Source organism: Salvelinus sp. IW2-2015, linkage group LG26, assembly GCF_002910315.2.
Source record: "Salvelinus sp. IW2-2015 linkage group LG26, ASM291031v2, whole genome shotgun sequence".
NCBI classification, from domain to species: Eukaryota; Metazoa; Chordata; class Actinopteri; order Salmoniformes; family Salmonidae; genus Salvelinus; species Salvelinus sp. IW2-2015.
Genome location: NC_036866.1, coordinates 21,234,415 through 21,247,385, shown reverse-complemented (window position 1 = coordinate 21,247,385; position 12,971 = coordinate 21,234,415). Strand labels below are relative to the sequence as shown.

The 12,971-nt window shown below is 44.8% G+C and overlaps 1 long non-coding RNA gene across 1 annotated transcript; it reads right to left on the bottom strand.

The window, feature by feature from the left end:
• Positions 1-9,846: 9,846 nt before the first annotated feature.
• On the bottom strand, positions 9,847-12,612 carry LOC111952451 (uncharacterized). The gene is made up of 3 exons (XR_002875737.2): positions 12,423-12,612; positions 12,187-12,313; positions 9,847-10,106 (listed from the first exon to the last, which is right to left on the bottom strand). It is a non-coding gene; the product is annotated as an uncharacterized lncRNA (long non-coding RNA).
• Between the last annotated feature and the right edge of the window lie 359 nt (positions 12,613-12,971).

The following is a 12,971-nucleotide window of genomic DNA, read 5'->3' as shown; positions in this document are numbered from 1 at the left end:
TGCTGTTGTATAGACTAAAAAAGGTTTGTTTAAGTGTTGATGCATTGGATTGGATTGGTTCCAAAATGACCGTTCTGACAGAACACAGTGTGCAGCTCAGGAGGGTATGAAATCTGAGTTTCGAAGGCTTACAACAGTAGTTCCCCAGGGCTCAATTTTAGGTCCGATCCTTTTAACACTGTATATGAATGATATAGGGAAGCCTGTTGACTCTGCAAATCTCCATCTGTATGCTGATGACACAAGTATTTATTCTAGCGTGTCTAATATTGAGAAGGCTTTTCAGGACTTACAGTTGGCCTTTGATGTTATTCAAAGGCAGCTTTTCCAATTGAAACTTGTGCTTAATGAAAGGAAAACAAAGTGTATGGTTTTCTCTTCCCTGAAAGTTAACAGATGGAGTCACTTTCAGATTTTAACTATAAAAGGCCAGCAAATTGATAGGTTCACCTCCTATAAGTATCTTGGGATTTGGTTAGATGAAGTCGAATTTTAAACAGCACATTGATACGTTGACCAAGAAACTGAAGTTGAAATTGGGTTTCTATTACAGGAATATAATCTTGCTTTTCAATGTTAGTCAGAAAAGATCTTGTTCAAAGCATTTCTTTTAATCAGTGCTGGATTATCGTGATATTGTCCATATGCAGGCCTCAGCAAGTACCTTGAAAACTCTGGACACAGTGTATCATGGTGCTTTAAGATTCATTACCAATGCTAGATCACTCACCCATCACTGTGATTTGTATGCTATAGTGTAATGGACCTCTCTCTCCACCAGGAGGCTAAAGCACTGGTACACTTTTATGTACAAAGCATTGATGGGACAAATCCCTTTGTATCACTGTTCTTTACTGACCAGATCAGTCACTCAATACAGTCTTCGTTCACAGTCGCTGCTGTCCTTGTCTGTTCCCAAGGCTAGAACTGAGATGGGAAAACATATTTTTCACATAATGCCCATTGATCCTGGAACATGCTTCAGAAGATTTTAAAATTAGGGGAGTTAGTGTCTTTGCCTGTTTTTAAGACTCTGATCAACAACACCGTTTGTGAAAACTGCAGTTGGTTCTATTCTTCAATTGTAACTTTAACTTGTGACACTTTGTCTTTTGTGTGTATTCTGTATTTTTCTGTAATGCTTTATGGACAAGCTGCTATTTCCATGTTTTGCCTTCTTGCCAGGTCACCCTCGCAAAATAGGTTTTTAACCTCAATGGGGTTTACCTTGTTTAAATAAAGGTTAAATAAAAAAATAAAAATACCACCTGGGGTATTCAGAAAGTCCAGGATCCAGTTGTAAGAGGGAGGTGTTTAGTCCCAGGGTCCTTATCTTAGTGATGAGCTTTGAGGGCACTATGGTGTTGAATGCTGAGCTGTAGTCAATGAACAGCATTCTCACATAGGTGTTCCTTTTGTCCAGGTGGGAAAGGGCAGTGTGGATTGCAATAGAGATTGCATCATCAAATTGGAGTGGGTCAAGGGTTTCTGGGATAATGGTGTTGATGTGAGCCATGACCAGCCTTTCAAAGCACTTCATGGCTATAGACGTGAGTGCTACGGGTCGGTAGTCATTTGGGCAGATTACCTTAGTGTTCTTGGGTACAGGGACTATGGGGGTCTGCTTGAAACATGTTGGTATTACAGACTCAGTCAGGGACAGGTTGAAAATGTCAGTGAAGACACTTGCCAGTTCTTCAGTGCATGCTCGGAGTACACGTCCTGGTAATCCGTCTTGTGAATGTTGACCTGTTTAAAGGTCTTACTCACTTCGGCTACGGAGAGCGTGATCACACAGTCGTCCGTTTGATGGTTCGTCGGAGGGCATGGCGGTATTTCTTATAAGCGTCCGGGTTAGAGTCCCGCTCCTTGAAAGTGGCAGCTGTACCCTTTAGCTCAGTGCCGATGTTGCCTGTAATCCATGGCTTCTGGTTGGGGTATGTACGTACAGTCACTGTGGGGACGACGTCATCGATGCACTTATTGATGAAGCCAGTGACTGATGTGGTGTACTCCTCAAGGCCATCGGGAAGAATCCCGGAACATATTCCAGTCTGCTTGTAAGCAGGAATCAGGAGGATAGAATTATGGTCAGATTTGCCAAATGTAGGGCGTGGGAGAGCTTTTTATGTGTCTCTGTGTGTGGAGTAAAGGTGGTCTAGAGTTTTTTTCCTCTGGTTGTACATTTAACATGCTGGTAGAAATGAGGTAAAACGGATTTAAGTTTCCCTGCATTAAAGTCCCCGGCCACAAGGAGTGCCGCCTCTGGATGAGAATTTTCTTGTTTGTTTATGGCCTTATACAGCTCATTGTGCCAGTTTTAGTGCTAGCATTGGTTTGTGGTGGTAAATAGACAGCTATGAAAAATATAGATGAAAACTCTCTTGGTAAATAGTGTGGTCTACAGCTCATCATAAGATACTCTACCTCAGGCGAGCAAAACCTTGAGACTTCCTTAATATTAGATTTTGTGCACCAGCTGTTGTTTACAAATATACACAAACCACCACCCCCTGATTTGATTTGACTTACCGGAAGCAGCTGTTCTATTTTGCAGATGCAGCGTAAACTCCGCCATCTGTATGTTATTCATGTCGTCGTTCAGGCACGACGAGGTGAAACATAAGATACTACAGTTTTTAATGTCCCGTTGGTAGGATATTCGTGATCATAGCTTGTCTATTTTGTTATCCAATGATTGTATGTTAGCTAATAGGACTGATGGTAGAGGCAGATTACTCACTCGCCGTCGGCTCCTTACAAGGCACCCCAACCTACGTCCCCGATATCTCTGTCTCTTTGTCATGCGAATCACAAGGATGTGGGCCTTGTCGGGTGTCTGAAGTAAATCCTTTGCGTCCGACTCGTTAAATAAAAAATCTTTGTCCAGTACGAGGTGAGTAATCGCTGTCCTGATATCTAGAAGCTCTTTTTGGTCATAAGAGACGGTGGCAGAAACATTATGTACAAAATTATGTACAAAATGTACAAATTAAGCAAAAAAACACACACAACAGCACAATTGGTTAGGAGTCCATAAAACAGCAGCGATCTCCTCCGGCACCATTCTGACATTCTCACAGGTTCAGGAATGGTTAAAAAATCATAACATTCTCTTAAAATTAACCTTATAAATAGAAATGTCGGGCGACTTGGAAAGCCATTGTAACGGCTTTCCTCCTCCTCATCCGAAGAGGAGGAGCAGGGATTGAACCAAAATGCAGCGTTGTGTGATGACATAATTTATTTAAACAAGACGAAAAAACGAACTATACTTGAATAATTAACAAAACAAATAAACGATGTAGACAGACCTGGACGATGAACTTACATGAAACACGAAGAACGCAATAACAGGAAAACTGACTACATAAAACGAACGAACAAACAAAACCGAAAACAGTCCCGTGTGGCGTAACATACAGACACTGACACAGGAGACAACCACCCACAAACAAACAGTGTGAAAACACCTACCTTAATATGGCTCTCAATCAGAGGAAATGAAAACCACCTGCCTCTAATTGAGAGCCATATCAGGTCACCCTTTAAACCAACATAGAAACAGAAAACATAGACTGCCCACCCAAACTCACGTCCTGACCAACTAACACATACAAAACTAACAGAAAACAGGTCAGGAACGTGACAGCCATAGTCAGTCAATAAATAATATCAAATCAAATCAAATTGTATTWGTCACATACACATGGTTAGCAGATGTTAATGCCAGTGAAGTGAAATGCTTGTGCTTCTAGTTCCGACAGGGCAGTAATATCTAACAAGTAATCTAGCAATTCCCCAACAACAACCTAATAAAACATCAAATCTAATGGGGTGAATGAGAATATGCACCTGTACTGACCTGAACAGGCAGTGGCTCGGGTGGTTGATGTCCTTGATGATCTTTTTGGCCTTCCTGTGACATCGAGTGGTGTAGGTGTCTTGGAGGGCAGGTAGTTTGCCCCCGGTGATGCGTTGTGCAGATCGCACCACCCTCTGGAGAGCCTTGCGGTTGAGGGCGGTGCAGTTGCCGTACCAGGTGGCGATACAGCCTGACAGGATGCTCTCGATTGTGCATCTCGAAAAGTTTATCAGGGTTTTGGGTGACAAGCCACATTTCTTCAGCCTCCTGAGGTTGCAGAGGTTCTGTTGTGCCTTCTTCACCACACTGTCTGTGTGAGTGGATCATTTCAGTTTGTCTGTGATGTGTACGCCGAGGAACTTAAAACGTTCTACCTTCTCCACTGCTGTCCCTTCGATGTGGATAGGGGGTGCTCCCTCTGCTGTTTCCTGAAGTCCACAATCATCTCCTTTGTTTTGTTGACGTTGAGTGAGAGTTGTTTTCCTGACACCACACTCCGAGTGCCCTCATCTCCTCCCTGTAGGCTGTCTCGTTGTTGTTGGTAATCAAGCATTATATAATAATACTCGTAGGAAAGGTTTTCATCTTTAGTTCACTATCTGTGGATATATATATGATTAGAAAGGTTCAAAATGTATGTAAAACATCACAGCACAATTGAAAAATATATGGCACATGGTAACCTAGTGAGGGTGGGTTATGGTGSTATGTGGGATGGGCTGAGAGTGGCTGAGGGGTGGGATTAAAGAGTTTATGTTTGGTAATTAATAATTTTTTTGTAATTGCTTTTTATAAAAGTACCATGTATGTAAAATGTGTATGCAAAATATGTATGTAAAATGTCTATGTAAAATGTATGTATATGTCGCAGAAAAGCTGTAAAAAAACAACAATGGGTTAATAATGAATAATATTTTTTTAAATACATTGGAACCCTAACCCTAGATTCGGATTACATGGCACTTACAGCATGAAACCCTAATCCTGTAACCCTAATCCCCCCAGCCTCAGACACGTCCACTTCCACTATGAATGCTAGAGAGGGGTCCGGGCGCATCCGTGAACAGCGCCTTCAACCTGTTAAAAGCTCCGTCCGCTTCTGCTGACCACTGCAAACGCACCGGACCCCCCTTCAGCAGTGAGGTAATGGGAGCTGCTACCTGGCCAAAACCCCGGATAAACCTCCGGTAGTAGTTGGCAAAACCCAAAAACCGCTGCACTTCTTTTACCGTGGTCGGAGTCGGCCAATTACGCACGGCTTTAATGCGTTCACCCTCCATCACCACCCCCGAGGTGGAAATGCGATAACCCAGAAAGGAGACGGCTCGTTTGGAGAACACACACTTCTCAGCCTTGACATATAGGTCATGCTCCAGCAGTCTACCAAGCACTTTGCGAACTAGAGACACATGCGCGGCYTGAGTGGCTGAGTAGATCAGAATGTCATCGATATTAACAACCACTCCCTGCCCGTGCAGGTCCCTGAGAATATCGTCTACAAAAGATTGGAAAACGGCGGGAGCATTCTTTAACCCATATGGCATGACGCAGTACTCATAATGGCCCGATGTGGTACTAAATGCGGTTTTCCACTCGTCTCCCTTCCGAATACGTACCAGACTGTACGCGCTCCTGAGATCCAGTTTTGTGAAGAACTGCGCTCCGTGAAATGATTCCATTGCTGTAGCAATGAGAGGTAGTGGGTAACTAAAACCCACTGTGACGGAATTTAGACCTCTATAATCAATACACGGACGCAAACCTCCCTCCTTTTTCTTCACAAAAAAGAAACTCGAGGAGACGGGTGAGATGGAGGACCGAATGTACCCCTGTCCCAGAGACTCAGTGACATATGTCTCCATAGCCACCGTTTCCTCTTGGGACAAAGGGTACACGTGACTCTTGGGAAGCGCAGCGTTTACCTGGAGATCTATCGCACAATCCCTACCCGGTCGATAAGGTGGTAATTTAGTCGCTTTCTTTTTACTAAAAGCGATTGCCATATCGGCATACTCGGGGGAATGCGAACCGTGGACACSTGGTCTGGACTCTCCACCGACGTGGCACCGATGGAAACTCCCAGACACCTTCCKGAACACTCCTCTGACCACCCGTGGAGAACCCCCTGTTTCCACGAAATAGTAGGATTGTGACTAGCCAGCCAGGGAATCCCCAGTACCACTGGAAACGCAGGCGAATCTATAATGTAAAAACMTATACGTTCCTTATGATCCCCCTGCGTCACCATGTCCAGTGGAACCGTGGCCTCCCGGACCAAACCTGACCCTAATGGCCGGCTATCTAGGGAGTGCACGGGAAAAGGAGAATCTATCGGCACAAGCGGAACACCTAGCTTGATGGCGAGTCCGCGATCCATAAAGTTCCCAGCCGCACCTGAATCGACTAGTGCCTTATGCTGGGAAGAGGGAAAAAACTTACGAAAAAAAATTATGACTAACAGGGGGTTCTGGGTGAGTCCGATGTCCGAGTGACCGAGAAATGTTCCGCCTGCCATCTCGACCCCCAGATGGACCCCCCCCAGCACCGATCGGCCGTGTGTCCTCTCCGACCACAGCTGGTGCAGGGGGAGCCTCCTCCTCCGGCACCCCTCGGCACGGCCCCTCCCAACTCCATGGGAATGGGTGCAGGGGTGCTGGGTGGTGGAACGCACAGGACCCTCTCCGAACGGCCGCGGGAAGCCAGCAGATTGTCCAGCCGGATGGACATATCAATAAGCTCATCCAGGGAGAGAGCTTCATCCCGGCACGCTAGCTCCCTGCGGACATCCTCCCGGAGACTACATCTGTAGTGATCTATAAGGGCCCTGTCGTTCCACCCAGACCCCGCGGCCAAGGTCCGAAACTCCAACGCGTAATCCTGGGCGCTCCTCTTCTCCTGCCTGAGATGAACCAGTCGCTCTCCCGCCGCTCGGCCCTCAGGTGGATGGTCGAACACGGCACGAAAACGTCGGGAAAATTCGGGGTAGTGCTCCTTCGCTGAATCTGGGCCATTCCAGACAGCGTTAGCCCACTCCAGAGCACGACCCGTTAGGCAGGAGATGAGGACACTCACCCTCTCCGCTCCCGAGGGAGTGTGTCTCACGGTTGCCAGGTACAATTCTAATTGTAACAAGAACCCCTGACATCCCGATGCCGCTCCATCATAATCCCTCGGGAGCGCAAGACGGAGAGCGCTGGAGCCGGAGGATGGTGAGAGAGGAGAGGAGGAATCCTGAGCTGGAGAGACTGCAYGTGGAGAGAGGAGACCACTCCTCTCCCATCGGTCCATTCTCTCCATCATTTGATCCATGGCGGAACCGATGCGATGGAGTACGGTAGTGTGATGTAGCACCCGCTCCTCCATAGATGGGAGTGGGTTTGCCGCTGCTCCTGCTGACTCCATTCTTGCTTTACTGGTGCGGGATTCTGTAATGCCCGAGGTGTAGTGGATGAACAGGAGTCAAACGCAGGAGACAGAGAGTTCAGAGTAGCGTTACAAATTTAATTCCCCACACGGGTGCAAACACGACGCTACTCAAAAAACAAATGCTTCACCACAAACAAAGTGAGAAACACGAAAATCACCAACGTACCCTGACACAACAAGAATGTACAGAGTGTACACACAACAATCCCGCACACCCAGCAGGCCGGGCTGCTGGGTAATAAAGCCCCACAAATCACCCTAACCACAAACAGGTGTACCTACTCAACAAAAAGGGAGGGGGAAGAAAAGTCAGTAGCAGCTAGTAGGCCGGTGACGACGACCGCCGAGCACCACCCGAACAGGAAGGGGAGCCACCTTCGGTGGGAGTCGTTACAAATCCTAACTCGGTAGTRTCTCTAGACAGACGGTTTGCCTCCCACAATGTTACCAATGTTTCCGAGACTACTAGATTAGTAATACAGTACACTTAGAGATGAAACTCTGACCCTGGTTTATAGTGTGATGGCATATTTCTGCTTTACCAAATGAGGAGAGTTACAAACTTCACACACGTCAGAGTTATACTTAAACTACATATTTTTTAACAAGAGCTTTGCAATAGCCTTTTTTGACTTTCAATGATGCGCTATCTCTAATGAACCATTGAAAAGTGACTACAGAAAATTACAAAGATCTTTTATAGTCAAGATACACCCCTCTCAACTTACACTGACGAACCACAGATCTTAGGAACAGTTCACAAAGGTTAAGATTTGTATGAAAGATATCTATAAAACATAGCAGACAGTTACTGCTGTGTCAACAGTTTTCATTGTAAAGACCAGTGTCTGGCCCTCCTACTCCAAACTAGAACAGTCTCTCCCTGGTACGGCATAGAACAGAACCATTAGCTCATGTTCTCTGGAATGCTCTTTAGGTTTTATCACCCAAAGACATCGTAAATCTTCTCTGTCAGTGCTATCTCATAGAGGCCCGTCCTCAGTGGAACACACACGCACAATAGTTGACAGAATATTCTATTCTGTCGAATAAAACAACCATTATAATGCAATACAAGCATTATAACATAATCTTACAATTTTCCACGACAATAGTACTTTTATCCCACTTTTTATCCTACTTTCATCATTGGACCTGTAAGAGGTGGGTTTGCCTGTCTCTATCATTAACCCAAGGTGCAAGAGCCTGGCTCCGTGTAGCTCCAGCTCAATTTAACCACTGATTATAACATTGATACAATTCTATCCCCGGGTAACATTTATAGTTTAGGAGGCCTTTAAAAAAAATGTCTTTAAAGCACTCTGAGTCTACTCAGACAGAGACTCAGGCAGACAAGGAACCCTTTTAACATCTCTTTATTCATTTACAGTGGATATGCTCTTCTCCAGGCTCACAGTTGATTTAATGGATGTACAGTATTTTTCTCAGTAACAGGGTTGTATGCTAGTTTATTATATGAACCAATCATTGCACACCATAACATCTGCCTCTGCACAGGATACCAACTGATGTATGTGTCAATGCTTTGTTAAAGAAGCAAAACAACTGACTAAGAATGTTAATATACGTAACTAACATATTTTTATATATTATSAAAATGATTTCAGTACCCTGTTTGCTTATATATCAGGGTTGCACAAGATGAACTCCGCTAACCTAACTAATAGTGTGTAATGTCAGAGTTAATTATTGTGCATACATCTACAGTGGATGAATAGTGAATGACTGGTGATTGGCGCTGTTGTGAATATAGGTTAGTCATCAACCTATGGGAATCCAGTTTAGTAGCCTGTGTGTCTCTCTTACCCTCAGTATGATCGTTTGTATTATTTTATTTCCACAGTTTGTGTCAACATGCAGTGAAGCCGCAGCCCAGTGTCGTTGTTCTACTCTGGGACTGAGGGTCAGAGAACAGCCTAAACCAACCTTCCATTATTGCTATGGATCCATTTTACAGGCTGCAGTGAACTCTGTGGTGACTATTGATGTTTTGTGTTGACTATTGACTATCAACATTTACTGTAACACAGAGCAAGTGAWGCTCATTGGCATGACATAATCATATACATTAGATCAATGATAAAGGGTCAGCAAAAGTTGGAAAATTACATATTCATAGCTTCCATTCTATCTGTGCCCAAAGAGAGACCCCTGGTGACCTGTAAATCCAGTGAAACCAGAAAATCACCATCACGGCGTTCTCTGAATAGTGTCACAGTGCCACTCTCCATCCATAGGAGGGCAGTGTTTAACAAGGATAGAGTTTCTGTTAACTGCGTTGACCTGTCTCTGAGTTTTGGTGAGAATGATTAACAGATACATTCCTTTTCTGGAACAATCAAGAAGCTGTTGAGTACATGATTACTACCGATAATGTGGACGTTGTTTAAGGCCGCCCTCCGCACCTCTGATTCAGAGGGTTTGGGTTAAATGCGCAAAACACATTTCAGGTTGAATCCATTCCGTTGTGCAACTGACTAGGTATCCCCCGTTCCCTTTCCGACTGTTTTTTTCTCCATCAACATACAAATATAATAACATAGCATGTTTACATACATCATGTTTAATCATGTACATCGCTTCACCCAATTCTTAATTATACAGTAGCCTAAATCACATTCAAAGGAGTATAWAGTCTTTTTTTGAATGTCTGTGCTCCAGCTGTAGTTGATGTTAGCTGTCTGTCTCTTTTCCTACTTGTCCTCTTTCCCCCATCCTGGTCCTGCGTCAGAGAGTATGGAGGTAATTATCAGGCCTCATCATCAGCGAGCTGTGTGTGGGCGCCACTCCAGCCCTGTCAGCAGAGCAAAGATCACACACATTATATGTATAAGAGGCGAGAGAGGAGAGGGCCGTTCTGTTTGTACATACAGTAGAACAAATACACATGACTCACATTAAAGAACACATTAACAGCAACAAATTAGACACGGACAGATGGTTGACAGAAGATAAACCTTATATACTGAGTGTACAAAACATTAGGTACACCTGCTCTTTCCGCAGTATAGACTGACTAGGTGAATCCAGGTGAAAGCTGTTAACCCTTATTCGTGTCACTTGTTAACTCCACTTCAATCAGTGTAYATGAAGGGGAGGAGACAAGTTAAAGAAGGATCTTTAAGCCTTGAGACAATTGAGACATGGATTGTGTATGTGTGCCATTCAGAGGGTGAATGGGCAAGACAAAAGATTGAAGTGCCTTTGAACGGGGTATGGTAGTAGGTGCCAGGCGCACAGGTTTGTGTGTGTCAAGAACTGCAAAATTGTTGGGTTTTTCACACTCAACAGCTTCCCATGTCTATAGTATGAAGAATGGTTCACCACCCAAAGGACATCCAGCCAACTTGACACAACTATGTGAAGCATTGGATCCAACTTTCCAATAGGCCAGCATCCCTGTGGAAAGGTTTCGACACCTTAGAGTCGAGTCCATGCCCTGAAGAATTGAGGCTGTTCTGAGGGCAAAAGGGGGAACAACTCATATTAGGAAAATGTTCCTAATGTTTTGTACACTCAGTGCGAATAACATATGGCTACATTTGCATTAATTGTATCCCTGAAGAGTATCCCAACCATGCATGGTATATTTGAGTAATGTGGAAGTGGTAACTCTGTTCAGTCAGGAATGACTCTATGTGCCTTTGTGACAAAAGAAACACTCTGTCACGTTCCTGACCTGTTTTCCTTTGTTTTGTATTTGTTTTAGTTGGTCAGGGCGTGAGTTGGGTGGGTTGGTCTAGGTTTGATTTTCTATGTTGGGATTTTGTMTTCGGCCTGGTATGATTCTCAATCAGAGACAGCTGTCAATCGTTGTCCCTGATTGAGAATCATACTTAGGCAGCCTGGGTTTCACCTGTGTTTTGTGGGTGTTTGTTCCTGTGTCAGTGTTTTGGCCACACAGGACTGTTTCAGGTTAGTCACGTTTGTTGGTTGTTGTATTTTGTAGTGTTTGTTGTTTTCCCATTAAAATATGAATACTTACCAATCCGCATCTTGGTCCGATCCATGCTCCTCCTCGTCTGAGGAGGAGAACGACTACGACAGCCGTTACACACACTGTATCTATAACTTGCTTGMACAGTTTCCTTCCTTACTGGTGCAGTCCACCAACATTATAAACATTGTCYTATGAGTCTGAATAAGTGCTCTAGATGGGTCAGAATGAGCAGGAAACGACAGCTCCAGGAAACGAGCAAAAACACCAATAGCCTCTTTGTGCAGTCTTCCTTATTTACAGTTGTTTACTGGCCACAACTACATTATCAGCAGTTATTTCTGAATCTTTCACAGGGCCATGTGCTGCAGAATTTTTTTTATATATCACAGCCTCTGTGCAGATGAACTAGCCAGACAGACACAGGATGAGTCTCTAAAGGGAGGGAGGTGGAATTAAATTTGATGCTTTTCTACAAATGCATGAAGGTTTCTTTGTCTCCACTGAATGGTTTGTGTTTTGATTAGATGGTCAGCTGAGGTAAAAGAAACTCTGAGCAATGATCTCATCGCTGGTTGTGTTTGCTGGAATGGAAACCAGGAGCATGTTTAGGCCACAGGAGGTTGGTGGCACCTTAATTGGGGAGGACAGGCACATGGTAATGGCTGGAGTGGAATTAGTGGAATGGTATCAAATACATCAAAACACATGGGTTGATGCCATTCCATTTGCTCCATTCCAGCCTTTATTATGAGCCGTCCTCCCCTCAGAAGCCTCCATTGGTTTAGGCATCTTTGACGCCATCTTTTCTCTCTGTCTACTTCTCTCTTCTTTCTCTCTTTCTTTCTCTCCCCTCAGTGTAACTGGCACTCTTCAGTGGCTTGAATGGGATCTTTAAATTGCTTCAGGGAGAGGCCCTTAGCTGGCATTTAATTACCTCAGGGCTCTGGAGCAGCTCCATGCTTCTCTTCTCAGGCCCAGCACCATTGAGGTCAGACTGGACAGGACCCAGGCCCAGCACCACTGACCAGGCCCCTCAGTGGTGGAACACTGACAAAAACTCCCTCAGAAAGATAGGTCCACACAGGAATACATCATTAGCATTTTACCCACAATTACATAAGAGGTGGATTGAGGTGACCATATGCTCAGAGAGTGAATACATGCGCCTACCCCTTCATCAAGGCCAGCGTAGATGAGATGCCATCTATTCCACCTCCTACCGCAGAGATGCATGGCTTGGGGATAGTGGTAATCGGGAGATCGCTCCTGAGCCGACGTGGTCCCACCCTACTCTAATGAGTTCAGGTCAGGAGAGCGGAGGAATTTGGGGATAGGAAATAGATTTGCCAGGGTTGTGGGGCAGGAGGATTCTGTACCCCAAGCATGAGTTGGAAGTGTAAAGGGCAACTAGGGTCATCGTGTGGAGATCCTCCAGGCTGCTACTAGCCACTGTCAGCCAGCTGCCCTAGAGCAACTGTCAAAATCGGGGACAAAGCCCCCTGCTGTATCTCAATGTAAAGCGACAGATTGTTACAAATGACCTTCAGTCAAYTGGTCCTCCATTATGAGTCAGCCCAAGGTACTGTATACATGTCGAGCAGTTGGCCTCAGGAGGATCAAGAGGGAAAATAAAGGAAAAGGGAGTGTTGATGTGCTGGGTTTGGAGAAGATCCATTCCTTCCTATCTACCAATCATACTGCTTTCCTTTTGCCAAAGTG